Source organism: Sciurus vulgaris (genome assembly GCF_902686455.1).
Source record: "Sciurus vulgaris genome assembly, chromosome: 7".
NCBI classification, from domain to species: domain Eukaryota; kingdom Metazoa; phylum Chordata; class Mammalia; order Rodentia; family Sciuridae; genus Sciurus; species Sciurus vulgaris.
In genome coordinates this window covers 148,234,468-148,247,262 of record NC_136467.1, presented here as the reverse complement: position 1 = coordinate 148,247,262, position 12,795 = coordinate 148,234,468, and the positions used below count along the sequence as shown (strand labels likewise).

Below are 12,795 nucleotides of genomic sequence, written 5' to 3'. Positions count from 1 at the left end.
TTCGCGTCCTAGTTCATTCAGGTAATGGCTTGTTAAAACCTCTAGGCTGTGTAGGTAGAAAAGTTCGCCTTGAAACTACTCCTGGGTGACTGAATCCTGAGCAGTTCCCTGAAACCACAAGCCTCAGTGTCATCCACTAAGAGACGTGAACCATGACCGCTTCCACCCTGTACCACCGGGTTATATCACTGCAGTGTGGCAAAATCACAGCTGCAAACCTCATATCACAGTGTAGGGCAAGAATCGGGGCTTGGTGAGTAGTGGCTTTTAAAGACTATAATTTATTAGAAACAAAGGTTGTGCTACTTTGTTTTTTCTCAAAACTTACTGTAAACTTCATATATTGTCTTGGATTCTGGTTTTGAATTTTGCTTTTTAAAAGGTCTTTTTATAAATTTGAGCCTTGGCGTGAGACTGAGCTCATTCTTAGCTTTAAGAGTCACATCCGACATGATTAGGTCAAAGAACAAGTGAATCGAATATGTGTCAAGGCTTAGACAAGGTGGGTTTGCTTTGAATCAGCTTCTAGTGAGATGATTGTTGTGCCGTGGGCTGATCAGGCTTTGCATGTAGTAGGCCCTGGAAAAGTATTACTGATTCATTTGTTGATTCATTTAATAGTCAATGGCTATTTAGTGAGTGTCTATCATGTGCCAAGAACTGTTCTAGATGATTAACACTGACAAAAATCCCTGACTTCCAAACAAACAACAACAAAACAGTAAATGGCATAGAATTTTACAAGGAAATACATTTCTGGAATAAATGAGCCGGGCAAGGTGGATCAGCAAAGTCAGAGGATACAATTTTAAGTAAGGTGGTCACAGCAGGCCTCACTGGGGGTTTATTGCTTAGAAGAAAGACTGGAAATGGTGGAGGAGTGAACCATGTGAATATCTACAGGAAAAGCATTCCTAGAAGAGGAAGCAGTCAGGAGACAGGTCCTGAAGCGAGAGAGCAACTGGCTTATGTAAACACCAGCAAAGGGGACAGAGAGCTGGAGGTACGGGGGCACCTTGAGATCCCAAGGCTCTAGGGTGTGCTGCCTGCATAAGGTCCTGAGGACCACGGAAGGGCTTTGGTTCCACTGGGCGTGGAGACAGTGGGAAGGTTCTAAGCAGGGCTGTCCATCACCTGATGCATACACTAGAATGTGGTGTAGGCTGGTGATGGCGGCAGACAGTTTAAGAGTTCAGTTTAAGAGTTCAGTTCACTGTCCCTGCAGAGGACAGTGGTAAGAAATGGCCAGATCCCAGATGTCCTTTAAAGACAGAGCCAACTGGATTGCTGGGCAGATTGGATGTGGGGTCTGAGAGGCAGGAGTCGTGCTGTCTCCAAGGGGTTTTGGCCTGAACAACTGGAAGGACAGAGTTGCCATTGACTGAGATGCGTAAATGAAAGCCGTTAGGAGCATCTCATGGAGACTTCGATAGAAGGGATCCGTCGGGATTCTGGGCTTGAGTGGAAGACCTCCTTCTGCCTGTTGGGGAGACCTCCTGAGACGAGCAAGCTTGCAGATGTTTTTTGAAATATGGGAATCAGACAAAACCAGTGTTTTCTTGAGGGCAAATATGGAAACCCTCCCTTAGCCAGATCTGGGGAAATCAAAGGGCTGAATGTGGTTTAAATTCCTGTGCCCTGATTGCATGAGATCTGCTCAAAGCAATATTTTTTCTTTTCTTTTTTTTTTAAGAGGCAGCCAGTTTCTTGGTTGCACTTGCTGGATGCCAAACAGCTAATACATTTTTTTTTTAGCCCCTTCACCTTGACCTCACACACTGCCACAGGGTTTCTGAGGGGCAGAGCTGCTGTGTGTCCCGTCGCCCAGCAGAGGGAGCTGCAGAGGCCCCGTGGAAGACCTTTGCACTGAGGCCTGGTCTGCGGCCTGCGCAGAAACACACTGGAGCTCTCTCAGACCTCTTCCAGTAGCCTTTGTGTCTGGGGCCAGAACCAGACGGTGTTTCTGGAACTCTCCAGATAGCCCTCCTATTCCAATGGGCCTTTTGTTTCTTGATATTGCCTTGGGTGCGAGGTCAGATACACACTCAGAACAGATCACCTAGGTGGACCCAAAGGGCAAAGAGATAGGGCTACAAACGTAATTAGAGAAGAAAGAAAAATTGCAGCAAATCTCTAATCATGGATCTTATTAGGAGAACATTTTCAATTTCTAGGGCTGCTATTACAAATGACCACCAAAAGGGTGACTTAAAGCAAAAGAAATGACTTTCTGGCTGTTCTGGAGGTCAGAAGTCTGAAAGGGAGGTGTCATCAGGGTTAGACTCTCTCTCTGAAGGGCCCAGGTTCTGAAGAAGGCTTCCGGCCTCTTCAGCTTCGGGTGTCTGCTGGCAGCGTGACTCCAGGAACTTCACATGGCCACCTGCCTGGTGCCTCCTGTGTTTTGGTGTCTTCTCTTCTTAGGATTTAGGGTCTACCTGGAAACAGAAGACCTCTCTTAATAAAAAGAAAACCTCACTCCCACATAATGTCGCGCTCTCAAATACCGGGGATAGGACTTCAATGTACCTACTTGGCAGACTCCATTCAACTCGCACGCTGGCATTGTAAGCCAAGGTCGAAGGGGTTTGGGAGTAACGGGAAGTATTCAGATAAGAGACACTCACTCAGGATACTCTCTCCATCTGTGCTTATGGCCCTGAGTTTTTTCTGTTAGAGGTTTTAAAAAAATATTGTATAAATAAAAAGAATAAGAAAATAGCACTTCTCTGACTCACACGTTGGGCAGAACCGCAGACTCTTGTGATCATCAAGAAAGACTTTACAGAAGTGTTGGTGCTTGAGCCGGATCTAAAGTCTGAGGATAAAATCTCCATGTGAAGACCGGGTGAGGGGGAGAAGAAAGACAGGGCTTTCCATATATAGAGAAAGAAGGTCGTGCAAACTACCGGGTGGGATACCCTTTACCTCTTTAAGGAGGGCATCAAGTCTTTAAGGCCCACACTGTCTACTGAATCTGCACTGCTCAGATGCTGTATTAGAAAATGAAGCGGCAAAAATGTCTGGGTTTAATAAGTACACAAATAAGCACACAATCAAACTAGGACTGGATATCTGGAGGAGTTAATTATTGGACACATTTGCCAAAGCACAAATATGGAAACCCCACCCTCGGCCACTTCTGGAGAAATCAAAGGGCTGAATGTGGTATAAATTCCTCTGCCCTGATTGCATAAGGAGATCTGCCAACATTTTTTTCTCTGATATATTCCTTTCTGCACAAAGGGCCAAACTGGGTTCTTAAAAACCTGATCATGAACTGAGATATGCAATTCTGAATCATCACCATGATCTAGGAAAATTAACTCCTTGCTCATCTGCCCAGAGAAGCACGCAAGCCTGGGGCCTCTGAGCCTGCACCAGGGTCTGGCTAGGCTTCTGTCACAGAGCAGCTCCCTTTTTTTGGCATAAGAACCTACAGGATGCCAGCAGAGTTCAGGCTGGGTCATCTCAGTCTCTTTAAAGGCATGGTGATTCATTGCTGGGGTGGGAGAGGGGGTAGCGGAGGAGAAAGGAAGTGTTGAGCAGGAGGCGGAGCCATGCAGTTATGAAATTGACTGCAGGAAAAGCTAGCCCTGGGAGTGAAGGGGTCACATGTTCCTACTATTGGTATTTAAGCTCCAGCTTTTAAGCCAGAGTAGGGGTGGGGGTGGGAAACAGATCCCTTGATCTGATTGCCTGTCAGAGTAGACACATCAATGCCATGCGTATTTGCTACAATTACAACGTACTGATTTCTCTTAATATCTGACCAAGAAGGAAAGCTGTCCCGTGACAGTACAGTTAGGAGAATAAAAATTTGGCTGGAGTGGTGTGAGTGAGTGATTTGTCTTCTTCTACTTGATTTACTGGTATTCTAGCTGACAGGGTCTTCCATTCTGTGCATTCATTTTGTACTTAAAAAGGGGTCGTTTGTCACTTACAGTTCAAGTGTGAGTGCTATTATTCTGCTCTGGCAGAAGGCGTCTGTGCCAGTAGCTATTGTTTCATGTCTGTGCTGCAAACGCAAAGCAAAATCAGTATCATTGGTCCTCAGCCGTGAGAGCTTCCCAGGCCTCCCTGCAGTTAAACTTTGTAGAGGCCTGATGGGAAGGTTCTGCAAATACCAGACTGACTGTCGCTCCTCCCTGAAATCCTGCCATGGGCCCTTTCCTTGTGAACTGTAGTTATTCATGTCCAAAAGCAAAGTTTACCCATGCATTTTTCTCCAACTCTTCCTCTTTGGGGCAAACTTAGTAAATTCCTCATAAAATGATGTTCTTAAACTCTGACCTTCATTTGGATCAGCTTCTCCTGGCTAATATTTGCTTAAGAAAAATAAAGTAGCAAAGAGAGCTTACAGCATTGTATTTCCATGTCATGAAGTTAGAACACAAAGAACGTTGCTTTGCGCCTCGCATGAAGATTCAGTGTTTATTTCTGTAGTAGGTTGTTGCCCATGACTCCCTCGGAGGTTCTTCAGTCCATCAACCACCACTACCTTAAGTTCATAACAATGGTGGCTTTGGCTTTGATTTTAATTTAAGAAATGTATTTCTTTTGAGGAAACAAAATGCCAAAGTTGTTAATGAAATGTTTTATATAGAATTCCAAATGTTCCTGGCCAATACCAAAGTTCAATTCACCCATTATGAAGCTTATAGTGTGGTCTGTTTTCATGTATGAAAAACTGTATTATTTAGATGATTAAGGTAATAAATTATGATATTTTATAGGCCACTGCCTGATATTCAATCTTGGTTAGAGATGCATTGATGAAAATTTATCTAGATTTTGCTTGCAAAATAAATAATGGTGAAAAATCAACTCATTTCCTTTCAAAGCATTCCACTGTACTAAATAAATTACACATTTTAAAAAAACACAGATTTCCTTTTAATGGCCTGTATGCATTTTCTAGTTAAGCAGCAAATTATATAATTTTCATTATCAATGTCCAAAGCCATCTGTCACTAGGAGGTATCAGCCCCAAACCATTTAGCCACAAGCAGGCAAACCAGCTATAATGCTAGAATGCTTGGGCTTCCTAAAACAGATTTTCCATCTGCCTCCCAGGGGTTCAAGGTACCTGAGCCCTCTCATAAAGACTGAACCACAGATGAGCCTGACAAATTTTTGTTCTATAGGCCCATACCGATCTACCAATGGACTGTGCATTTACTCACAGTGAACTTTCAGTGATTGTTAGAAGGGGAGATAAGCCCCTTGTTACACAGGGCAGTGGTGCAGAGGAAAGTAGAAAAATAACTAAGTTATCTATGCATTATTGCAGAGAGCCATGCTAGGATTCTAAGGTCTTCAACTGTGTGTATTTAGAACTAATTCCTGTGTCTCCCCAAACCCATTATCTATACCAGTGCTGTTCATTAGAATTACATAAGAATATACCACAATGAATCCCACTTTTATATCTAATTATAAGGCACTAATTAAAAATAATAACAGAAGGGAGATCTGTAGAGTAGAAGAATGGGATTCAGGAGAGGGAGAAGGAAGAGGGAGGTACTTATGTAATGAGATTGATCAAATTATGTATATGTATGAATATGCCACAATGAATCTCGTGATTATGTATAATTAAAATGCACCAACAAAAACATAAGAAATACATATCGGGACTCATAGTGTAGCTCAGTGGTACACTATTTGCCTAGAATCTGAGAGGGTCTGGGTTTGATCCCCAGCACTGCAAAAAGAAAAAAAACACACAATTATTCCATATGCATGGTGTTAAATTTTATAGAAGCCACATTCATAAAAGTACAAAGAAACAGGTAAGATGAATTTTAGCAATATGTTTTACTAATCCTAACATGCTGAATATTTTCATTTTAATAGAAAAATTGAGATGTGTATGTATATGTATGTGTCTGTGTGTATCCCCAAGTCTTTAAAATTTGAGGTGTATTTCATATAAATAGTGCATCTCAATTTGGTGTTCAAGGGCTGTATTGGACAGTGCAGACCTAGATTGAAATACTTTTTTCTGTTCTACATTGCAGACAATGTTATTTGAAATAGTCGTATGTGTGTACTGTTAAATCATAAGCTGTTGGCAGATGTGGGAATGCAATGATTTTCTTTCCCCTCTTGACTATTGGTGATGTCATTTTTGTGACCAGGAAGCCCTTCTTCTACAGTTTGGTCAAGGATCAAGAAAGATGATTCAGAAACATGCCTGGGACAGTATTGGGCCTGGATTGTGCGGAGCCAGGGACTTGAGCTTGGGTGTGGCCGCTGAGCTCAGTCTATTGTGTGAGTGGTTTTCACTTTTGTTTTCAGTTTGTTTTACTTTTCTGGTCTCCTCAGGCCTATTTGGAAGTGCAATCTAAGGAAAGTGTATATGTTTGCAAGCACACTATGGTTTGCTCAGGTTTTTAAACAACACATACCTAATAGGACCATGAAAGGTCTGCCAGTCTTTCCACTAAAAATTCAAACTTTCCGGGATTTATTATACAGCCATAACAAAACTGCTCCAGGCAGAAACTTGGCAAAGGCTTCCCTAAGTGTGGGAGGAAATTCTTTTTAACAATTTTAAAAAGATAAAAATAAATAAATGTTTACCACTTCAATTGACATTTTTTTTTTTTATAGAGGAGGCATTCAGATAACATGCACATTTTTTCTTCACATTCACATTTTGTCTTACAAATTTGAAAAGTTAGCATTAGCTTGTAAGTCATAGCTTGCTCAAGAGTTATACCATTGCCCTCTTGCCTCCCAAATTTTTGATGACTCCAGTGTTCGATTCTCATATTTGGAATTCTGATTGATATGATCCTGAGAGGCAATAGATTAATCCACTGTGACTTTTTGTGTTTCATCATGGTAAAAATTGACCTTTTTTTTAAAAGGTGAGATTTTTTTTTTCTCTTCTTTGTACCTCTTGCAAATTAAGACATCTTATTCAATGTTGTGCTCTCAGGTCTACTGTTGATTCACAATATGTAGCTGATAATAAAGGAATGACAAATTCAATAAAAGCAATTCAAGACATCATTTCTAGTCTTTTTTTTTTTTTTTTGGTACCAGGAATTGAACTCAAGGGCACTCAACCACTGAGCCCCAGCCCCAGCCCCATTTTGTATTTTATTTAGAGACAGGGTCTCACTGAGTTGCTTTAGCACCTTGCTTTTGCTGAGGCTGGCTTTGAACTGGTGATCCTCCTGCCTCAGTCTCCTGAGCCGCTGGGATATCAGGCATGTGCCACCATGCCTGGGCTTCTACTCTTAATCTCTTTGAAATACTTATTAAACATCCACTACATGGGGACTTTGAAAGCATGTTAGAGGCTAAAGATCCTCTAACATGCTTTGTCAGCCGTCAGCCGTCACCGTCACCGTAAGAAGACAAAGCATGCTAGGGGATCTTTAGCCTCTGTGATTTCTTTCACTTGCAAATACCTTGGAATTATTATAGAACAATTCAGTGACTCCATGTTAGAAAATAAGAAGCTGGGCCCATAATTTTTTTGAGGCCTGAATTTTAACATTTGTCTTTTGCACCTTCACCAAGTTTTAAGGATGCAATAAGGACGAGTTGTAAAAAGTGTAAAATGCTAAATAAGTACAACTGAAATGTACATTCTTACCACTGCAAGCATTAAGAACAAATGCCTTAAAGTTTGTGAAAGTGCACGAATTTTCACCCCCATGTTTATGCCTCTTTAATTTACCTAAGGCAGTCTTGCGCGGATTGACTCCATTTTCAAACTCTTCTTAGAGTTGCCTTATTTTTTAATTTTACTAGGGAAAAGTTAAGGCATCTTTTCTAAACATGACTTTTGAGATCCTTTTAAGAATTCAAGTCTAAAACTCTTAATATCTTTATTTAATTACAATCTGTTCAATTATTTAGTTGTTATAAACTGGTAAGCTATTTGTATTTGCTTGTTTGTTTTATTTTGCTTTGTTTTGAACTACATAACAGGTTACCTTCCATGAAAACATACACTTCAATTTAAAATCTGTAGCAATGTGGAAGGCCCTGGTTTCATTGAGAACTCTTGTGCTCCCTCTGCTGCTGTAAAAAAATGTTCCTGTTCAAGACCCCAGCATGCTACTCAGCAGAGTTTCTTTTGGCAATGACGATGCGGATGTGTGCGTGAATCAGGACTCTTTTGAGATACTGTACTACTTCTCCAAAGCATACACAGTTATCCCTTGACTGGGAGGATGGGTTCCAGGACCCTCTGGGATATTGAATTTCTGAGACATTCAAGTCCTTATATAAAGCCACATAGTATTTTTATGCAACCTTTGCATGCCTTCTGCAGACTCCAGATCTTCTCTGGATTATTTATAATACTGGATACAATGTAAATGCAGTGTAATAATTGTTATACTGTCTTGTTCACAGATTAATGACAAGGGAAAAAAAAAGTCCTAATCTGTTTGGTACAATTTTATTTTTCCCAAATATCTTTCATCTCCAGTTGGTTGAGTCTGAGCCTGCAAAAGTCTGGCTAATGTGATTTTTTTTTTTTTTTTTTTTTTTTTTACTGGAAAACTTAATTTAAAAAAATTAATTAATAAAAAAGGAAAAAAAAAATAGAAGTTCTGCATCTATGGCCAAATAATCTAGGCAGAGCCCTATAGTATAGACCAACGTTCTTCTACATGATCATGTATTTAGGAGTCACTCAGGAGGCTGAAAGGTAGATTCTGAATCCATAGGCCTGGACTCTCAATTCTCAAAGTCTTAAAAAAAATCCCGGATAATTGGTGCTAGTGCTGCTAATCTGAGCACAGCCTGTCAGAAATTAAGTATGGAACATGAAATAATATGATCTAATACATACCTGTCAGCCCCTTTTAAACCTTCAAAAGTAGATACTAGCAAAATAGAAAAGGGATTAAAATTATTTCCCATGTTGTTTAAGCCATCCAGACACAGGTTAGGAGGAAGGCCTCATCCCCAATTTCCTTTCCTTTCAAAGACTGACTTATCCTAATATGTACTTAAGGTCAGGTTTCTGAGAAGGACAATCTTACTACATAGTAAGATAATCTTTCTTCTCACAGCAATAAATAGTTATAGATTTTAGTGACAGTTTATGGCTTTAATCTTAATGGCTAAGAAAGCAAATGTCATATTTCTTATTAATTGTTTTTTACTGTTTGGGTAATATACATATTTAGCTTCCTTGAGGGAACATTTAAATTAATTGACTAACTCTAATCTGAATTATGCATTTTAATATGTTTAAGGTTGTTAAAATAACATAAATTAACTGCATGTGCCAATGTAATAATTACAATATTAGCTTTTATTCCCCTGAAAATTCTCTAAATGTAAGATGTCTAAAAATAGAGTGGAGGTGGATTGGACAGTTTGCAGATTATGAGTTGGAATAAAAACATCTCAGGGAAGCCAAAAACATGGCAACCAATATTTTCTGTTATAAAAATATTTTAGATGAATTTAGTTTTTTTATGAAAGCTGTCTGAAACTGAAATGAATAGCAGAAGCTCTCTGTTTATTCTCAGGCCAGCAATAATACCTGCAGCACAACCCATATACCTCTTCCATGCTGAGTCAGCAAGCTTCTGTTCCTTTCAGAAGTGGCAAAGCCCAACGCGGGGCGGGGTATAGTACCCGGTTTTGTTCTGAACTATTAACCTTCACCTCGATAAGGCGAGTCAACGAAAACAAAACCAGGCAGAGCCTTTACAGGAAACTGATGTTAACCGTCCACTAGAGGCTGTAATGAGACCAACAATGTCATTTTAGCACAACCCGAGGTTTAAACCTAACAATCACTGATTTTTTTTTTTTTTTTAAACAACAACAAAAAAAGTTGTAGAAACGAGGGAAGGCAAACAGTAGTAGTTCTATTTAAGTAGCCATGTATATATGCATGGCGTTCCAAAATGTGAGAAGTAATATTTCCGGGGTTCTACACCTTCCTCGCTAGAATGCTTATTTTTATTTCTGTTAGTGCCTTGGCTCTAACACTACAGAGTTGTTTAAAAGCTGACACATTTCTCTTAGTGATTCTGTATCCTGCTTCAGTTGGTGACTAACAGTTAGGTCATAAGCAGACTCAGCCAAAAGGTCTCTCAAATACAGCTTACAGTCAATAGTGGCGGCTTCCAGAGAGAAATGGAGGGATCAGGTTTCTAGACACTTAGTTCTAAGCACCTGAAGGAGGTCAAATGCTGCCCCGACACCTACTGGTCTTCCAGAACTCTCTGCAGCAAAGAGAACGCCACACTGAGCGACCCTAGTAGGGATGTGTCCTCTTTTTCTCCAGGTGCCACACCTGTTGGCAAGGTGCATTCCAAAGAAGATTGCCGCTCACACCTGGCGGGTGGACTGACATAGGGGGTGGGTGTGGGGGAGTTGAGAACCTCATTTAGCAACTGAGACCAGAGGAAGTTCTTCTGCGTGGATTCTCGAGAACTGCCATTTAATGCTCGGTTTACTTTCTCTATCTCCTACACCGGTTACCTCACTTCCGATTAAATTAATGATCCCGAATTAGCTGCGAGAGGAGTGCGCGGGTCGTCACGGCTGGAGCCCAGTAGTTGAATGCCCAAAGCAGACTTTCGGACCTGCAGAAAGAAAGGAGGGAGGGCCGGGAGGTCACCAGCTTCCACAGGCAGGAAAGGTGAGGGTGCCTGTGCAATCGGGGGGACCCTTAAAACTTTCCCGAGTTGCATGCATGCAAACGCAATCGCCGCGGCCCCGAGGTCTGGGTTCCCAAAAGCCGAAGCCACGCGGGTTTGAGGGTTAACTTGCAGCTGATGATCAGAGTAAGCCCGCTTAGACGCTTCTGGGAGCCCGGGGAGTAAGGGCGCGTTGGGATTAGAATTAGCCGGCTGCCCCTCCCCCTGGGGTATTTCGCTGGCTCGGAGCTGAAGTCTGACACCCACTGGGGGAGTCCCCCAGCTTGCCCGAGTCGCACCCGCTATCGCTCGGTCCCCTCCAACTAGGTGCAAGGACCCGGGAGGCGCTTGAGCACCGACCGGTCACCGCTCCAATTACCTCATCTCCCCAGCTCCCCGCCCCTTTCTCAAACCTGGAAGGAGCGTCTCCTCCGGCCGAGTCTCCCCTCCCGCTCCCCGCTCCCCAGCGGCTCTGGAAGAGGCGCCGGCCTCCCCGGGGGCCGCCTCCCGGGGCCGCGCGCAGCGAAGGGTTAAGGGCGCGGGCCGGCCGCCGCGCCGTGCGCTCGCCGTGCTCTGTGCGGCTCGCCGGGCCGCCTGCCAGAGGGTGCCCCCACCCCCCCATGAAGTCGGATCCTTGAGCTGCGGCGGCGGCAGCCAACTGCTCCATATTTGGCTTCTATTACACATTTACATACTGGAGCGAGCGAGCGAGCGAGCGCGAGAGAGCGCGAGGGAGGCGGGCGGGCGGAGGGAGGAGGGCGGGCGGGGAGGGGGAGGGGAGGAGAGAGCGGAGTATACCGCAGACATCATTTCTACTACAGTGGCGGAGCCGTGCAGGACCTGTTTCACTGCAGGGGGATCCAAAACAAGCCCCGCGGAGCAGCCGCCAGCGCCACAGCAGCCGCAAGACATTGTTTCTCTCCCTCTGTCCCCCCTTCCCCACGCAACCCCAGATCTATTTACACTTTACAGTAAGTGCCTATTTTTTTTCCTCCTCTGATTCTTTCTCTACCCCTCCCCCTCTCCCCTTATTTAGATTAAAATCACCCCCACCCCGCTCTCCCGAGAGGGGCAAAAGCAACAACCAGCAAACAAACCCCAAATCCCAATCGGCTGCACGGAAAACAGCTGGAAGAGGAGCGAAGGCAGCCGTCGTGGTGTGTGTGTGTGTGTGTGTGTGTGTGTGTGTGTGTACGTACATACAACAGTCCCCGGCTCCAGCCTCCCGGGCCGATGCCCCACTCTGGAGCAGGGACGGCCGGCAGGGGGACTGCCAGGGCCCGGGTGGGCGCCCGTCGGGCGAGGGGGCGCGCCCGGGCGGGGGGCGCGGACAGGAGAGCGGCGGCGGCGCCCCGCTCCGGCGGCTGCTGGTCCGGCCGCGAGCGCGGAGAGCCATGTCCTCCTCCCTCCCGGTGGCGCAGGGGGAGGCGGCGGCGGCTGGGGGTCGCGCTGCCCCTTGCGCGTTCTCCCTCCCCGGTGGGGGCGGTGAGAGCCACTGGGACTCCGGGAGGGCCGGACTTCCCCGCGGGGGGTCACCTGGCCTCGGCGCCCGGGGCCGGGGGTCTCTGCGCCGAGGCCGGCCTCCCCGGGATTTCGGCTGCGGGCCGGGAGGGGACTGAGCCGGCAACCCGACCGGGACTTCGCGCTCAGCGGTGCCAGGCTTGGGGCACAGTGGGGCGGCCGCGCGGGGGAAGGGGTGTGCGGGTGCCCGAGAGCGGCAGGAGGGGCAGTGGCGGCCCTGGCTGCCGCCGCCACCGCCGCCCTGTTGGTGCGGCCGCTTCCTGATCATGTGCAGCCGCCGCCGCCGCCCGGAGCTGGGAGCCCGCGAGCGCCCCAGCCCGGGCCGGCGCCTCCGCCAGCGCCCGAGGCAGGAGCAGAGGAGCCGCGGCAGGCGCTGCCCTCACCGGGAGTGAACGGCTGCGCGGCGACTGGAAGGGTGAATGAAGCCAGGAGGAGGGGAAGGAGGAGGCGGCGGCGGAGGAGGAGGCGCTGCAGGGACTGGGATGCGCCCCGGAGCCCCGCTGCTCCTTCACTCCGGGCCGGCCGGAGACTCCGCCACTCCCGCGGCGGCCGCCGCCGCCGCCTCCTCCTACGTGGTTCCAGCCGAGCGCGCAGGCCGGTCCCGCAGGGGGCAGGGACCCGGGCCGGACGGGCGGAGCGAGAG

General features: G+C 45.7%; 1 protein-coding gene and 1 long non-coding RNA gene across 7 annotated transcripts in view; one reads left to right on the top strand and one right to left on the bottom strand.

The window, feature by feature from the left end:
* Positions 1-1,918: 1,918 nt before the first annotated feature.
* On the bottom strand, positions 1,919-12,656 carry LOC306665489. 4 transcript variants are annotated; one of them, XR_013765037.1, is made up of 5 exons: positions 12,536-12,656; positions 10,474-10,577; positions 9,544-9,724; positions 2,527-2,667; positions 1,919-2,435 (listed from the first exon to the last, which is right to left on the bottom strand). It is a non-coding gene; the product is annotated as an uncharacterized lncRNA (long non-coding RNA). The 4 variants fall into 4 exon arrangements; XR_013765039.1 differs by lacking the exon at positions 12,536-12,656 and adding an exon at positions 11,045-11,330; XR_013765038.1 differs by lacking the exon at positions 9,544-9,724.
* Positions 11,415-12,795, top strand: part of ATXN1 (ataxin 1) — a 383,728-nt gene continuing 382,347 nt past the window's right edge. For 2 of the 3 annotated variants that reach the window (XM_079147068.1, XM_079147067.1), the window contains exon 1: positions 11,415-11,602. The gene's annotated coding sequence lies outside the window, so the exon portion shown is untranslated. Of the gene's footprint in view, positions 11,603-12,647 lie in introns of those variants that run through there. The other variant, XM_079147069.1, reaches the window with a different exon arrangement.